The sequence below is a fragment of the Silene latifolia genome, chromosome Y, assembly GCF_048544455.1.
Source record: "Silene latifolia isolate original U9 population chromosome Y, ASM4854445v1, whole genome shotgun sequence".
Lineage (NCBI taxonomy): Eukaryota > Viridiplantae > Streptophyta > Magnoliopsida > Caryophyllales > Caryophyllaceae > Silene > Silene latifolia.
In genome coordinates this window covers 314,182,939-314,187,789 of record NC_133538.1, presented here as the reverse complement: position 1 = coordinate 314,187,789, position 4,851 = coordinate 314,182,939, and the positions used below count along the sequence as shown (strand labels likewise).

At 34.5% G+C, this 4,851-nt stretch overlaps 1 long non-coding RNA gene across 1 annotated transcript; it reads left to right on the top strand.

Annotated features, from left to right (window-relative positions):
• Positions 1 to 2,119: 2,119 nt before the first annotated feature.
• Positions 2,120 to 4,049, top strand: LOC141627727 (uncharacterized). Its single transcript, XR_012537058.1, has 3 exons — positions 2,120 to 2,342; positions 3,025 to 3,124; positions 3,680 to 4,049. It is a non-coding gene; the product is annotated as an uncharacterized LOC141627727 (long non-coding RNA).
• Positions 4,050 to 4,851: the final 802 nt, after the last annotated feature.

Sequence of the window (4,851 nt, the reverse complement as noted above, 5' to 3'; positions counted from 1 at the left end):
ACGGCGAAGAGAAAAGAGGCGAAATATAAAGGAGATGAACGGTTGCAGAATAATACAAAGGAGAACAACACCAGAATAATAGAAGAGAGATAAACGGTTACAGTAATGTTGATTATAAACGCTTGCAGTAAAAATTAATTAGAGAGGGAAACAGTTAGAACAATTAGTAAATAACGGATGAAGAGAGAGAGAAAAAAAGAGGAAATAACTAAATAACAATGCTTTTATATGACAACTAAGATTAGATTTTGGCCATTCATCGTAATCTAATGGCTGAGATTTTTCAAACTCACAACTCATCATAAGAATCAAAGCTCACCAAATCCCAACTATATATATATATATATATATATATATATATATATATATATATATAGAAATAGGATTAGGACTAGGATCTCGTGCGAACTATAAGTTCGGCGCGAACTATAAGTTCGGTACAAACTTACGAACTAATTATCACTTCTCTAATTCTCCTCTTCCTTCAAACGTAATCCCCAAATCTCTAACCTCCCTCACCTTTATCCACCACCACCTGTCTTCACCGTCGGCCACCAATTCCACCGTCACCGGAGCTCCATGACCCAATCATCTCACCGGCGCAACACCAAGCACTTAACACTAGCTCTCATGCAGGCATTAAACCCTTACAAGAGCACCGAGCACCGTCGATGTTGACATTCTCGATGAGAACTATTTTAGCATCAAAATCTCTCGTCAGACCCATCTCCTCTTCCCAATTTCGAACTCAGTATCGTTTTCCGACCAACAATCTCCTTCGAAAACGACATATATAAAGAAAAATCGATACTTAATTCTCAGATCTACAAAAAATAGCGAATAATTGTCGAAAACTAAGCTAGTCAGGTTTGTTGAATGAGTTGGTGACTGTGGTGTTTGCCTTAGTGGCTGGTGTGGTCCGTGGTCGTTGGTGACTGTGGTGTTTGCCTTAGTGATAGGAAGTGGTCAGTCTAGTGTTAGTCGTTGGTAAAGTTGGTCAGTCTTAGTAGTAGTAGTCATAGGGGTTGGCGGTGGTGTTGGTATGGCGGCGGTGTTGGTATGGCGGTAGTAGGCAGTGGTAATTTATGGTTAGGTGGTGGTTGCATAAAATATGAGCTCGGATACACAAGGTTATCCTAATAGGTACACAAGCTAAAACTATTGGGTACACAGATTATGGAGAAAAAGGAACATACATCGGATGTACTACCTCTAACTTTTTTATTTTTTGAGTATATATGTAATTTTTTTTAAGCTTATTACCTAAAACTTTATTTGTTTTTGAGCATATGTGTATTTTTTTTTTTAGTATAATAAAGTTTATAAGTTAAATTTTAATATTTTTTCCGTCAAAACTCAAATTTAACTAAACTTATATATAATGTTTTTGAGTTTTATTGTAATTTTTTAGAGCTAAATGTTTAAGTGAATAAACTCAGAAACTTCATAGTGAAAATCAGAAACTTTAAAATAAAACTCAAAAACTTTTTTATAATGCTCAAAAACTATAGAATTGGAGGTAGTACATCAGATGTATGATCCTCTTACTGACAGATTATGTGGTAGTTGTGGAGATAAAGTTGGAGAGCTATAAGTGTTTCCAGTGTTGCGGATTTGGGTTCATTGTCGGAAAAATTGACAACGATGTTCTAGTCGTCCGTCGACGAAATTAAATCGTGAACAATGTCGAGGTATACCATTTTATGGCTCTAAATTTCCCGACAACTTTATACTTAGCTATCTGTGTCTTACCTTTGCCAATAACATCTGATATTGTATCATTTTCTTATAATGTATACTGTGAGAGTGGCGGTCTTGTGGCACTAGCATAATGTGCTGCATTCTGTCTGATATGGCCATGTATTGAAACCTGACCAATTTTGAATAGTGAAATTCACCTGAAGCAGTGCTTTCCTTTTGCGAACCTTTTGTCTTATGCTTTCTTTTAGCAGCAAACTAATTTAACTCGTACTGAAACTAATTAATTTATCGTGCTCTAGCTAAGCACCAAAACAAATCGAATGCGAAGAACCCGTACCAAAATAACCCTCCACCCCGTATCATAATAACTCGTTTGCTCAAGATATCGTATCATAATAACTCGTTTGCTCAGATACTTACTATCCTGTCATTCATGTTATAAAACTTTGTGAAATTTTTGTTTCGTTTCTATTTAAAAGTATACAGGACCAACTCGTAAAGGCTGCTGCATGCTTTTTCCAGAGTTCTGATTATGTTACATTTTGACAGGATTAATGTGATTTTTGCCTCCAAATTAGACATCGTGGAACTCTAGTACTTATCGTTATTTCTTGGAAGATCATGAATAAAGCAGAGCTCAGGTGATACGACAATGGTGAAGCGTAGTTCGTTTAATAGCTAATCATTCATTTAATTTCAGGTAAATTAATTAGTTTCATGTACGAGTTAAACACTATTTCTTTCTTATAATGTAATCCCAGGAAAATAGCAAAGAACTTATTTGTGGCTTTCAAGCTTAGAAACAGCCCATATTTGATCAATCTGTAGGGAAGGCTATCCTTGTTTTCATCAAATATAGCATACGAGTAAAACATTGTGTTTCCACGGAGCATTACATACCTTCACATTTTATGCAGATGTTTATTGATTATTATTCCCTAAGCAAAAATAGCGAGCAATATTTAATTAAATTAGTTAACAATTCATTTAAGTCAGGCCGGTCACCTTTTTCGCCACTAAACTAAGAACTCATTTACCTAGTTAGATACACATATCTCACAAGCTAGATATGCTCCTTTAAATTACTAGATACATGTCTTTAAATTGGTAGATACACTCCTTTAAATTGCTGGATACACATCTATGACAAACTAGATACACTCCTTTAAATGGCTAGATACACTTTGTTATCTTACTAGATACACATATCTGGTAATCTAGATACACTCATATACCTTGCTAGATTTTTTAATAATATCCCAAACCTATTATTTTATAGGTTTGAAGCTGTTGATTTTACCTTAAATTGTTGTTGTTTTGCAGGTACTTCGAAAAAAGTTGGACTTAGGACAAGCTATGCCTATCCCTGATGGCATACTTATCAATGGACATCCTAAAAATATTGTCTTCACCGGTGAAACAGGTAACTAACCATGTTTTGCTTGGGTTCTGGTAAAATGGTCCTGTGATAAGTTGCGGTTAGACCTGAGAAGGTCATCGCGTTCCAGTTTAGATTAGGTTATTTAGAGTGCAGTCTTGTTGTGCCATTTTATGAACAGGTCAATTTGTGTAATTTTCCGAGTCAGTTGACCCGCGTCAGGTCATTTTAAAGAATGTTTCAGATCATTGTTATTAAGAACTTGTATATTAAGATTAATTGGGCCATTGTTATTAAGATCAGTTTTTCACTTCTATTCTAATCTAAACTAAATCTCAATTTTTAGTTGGGTTGTTATTTAGTTTTTGTATGGATTAATTGAGTCCCTATTTTGGCAATTGAAGTATTTTGTCGAAGTTGTGTGAAATTGATTGAGTTTGTATGGATTAATTGTGTCTCTTTATAGAAGCGTAGAGTGTTTTGACTACACTGCACAATTTGTGATGATTACCAAGTTAGGGATTTTGAGTATGAAATTCTCACCTCACAACTTCTTCTTGGTGCTGCTTCTTTGATTTGTTTGTCATATAAAATTAATAGAAAAGGGATCAGGAAGTTTTTGTTTGTTGATCGATATCGAGGCCACACATCCAGGTTCATGGACATCTACATTCAGAAGATTAAGGTAGTTGCTCAGCATTCATTTTTATCATCTTTTCAGTTTTTCTGCACTTTTGGTTAATGTTCGTTATAAGCGGTCATTTGACGTGATTCACTTACCAATTTTCATTGTGAGTCATCTGGAAATAGTCTCATGTTAATTAATTGGTAGGTTGTGTGCTTACTATACCTTACTTCGCTTTATGGGCAATCTTGAGGAATACAATAATGTTGTTGGTTGCTTGTATTCCATGTTTCAGTAATTCATGCTGATGGTGCATATGCTTAAGTATACATTGGTTAATATGTGTATCTGGGTAATAGTAGGCTTCGAATCAAAAGCGTTTGTGGTCGTTCAGGTGGTAACCACGTTGAAAATGACGTTATTGTTCGGTTATTCTTTTGTCATTGATCGCAATTTGTTGATGTTTTCTGGTCTCAATTCTGAATAAATTATTCATTTCGTGTGAAGATTGCAATTTAATTTATCTATACGTAAATGATACTTAATTTCTGCAGTTGAGCGGTATAATATTGATGTTTGCGTGAGTACTTGCAATTTATTTGTTGAAATTTAATTTAATTGTTTGTTGGTTCAATGCAAGCTCATTGATGTCAATAAGTAGATGAGAATGTTGGTACTTCATATTCATCTATGAACAACCACATTTTACATTTGTTTTTCTTTGAGGAAGGTAAGTCTTCAGGGGAATATTAGATTCATGTCAGTCGATCCAACTCTGGTTTCGAGTTCTCGTTGTAGAAATCACATTGAGTTAGCATGGTGATTGTTTGAAATACTTGAAATTGTATACTGAAAGTTGTAGAAAACCTTTGCACTAGTATTTGAACTCGATTTTTTTTTATGTGAGGAAATAAAGGTAATTAACGACACCAAACTACAAGTATGAGTAAAGAGTTTAGTAAAGAGCTAAGTTAGTTTAATTTTGACAACACATGAGAGACAAGAAGCTAAAGCATATTCCAATGATATATCATCTTACTGCGTTCCAATGATATATCATCTTACTGTGGGAGGTAGGTATTTTACGAAAGAGAACACTTTTCGATTATTTTGCAGGCATTTTCTTGAATTAAGAGGTTTCTAATAT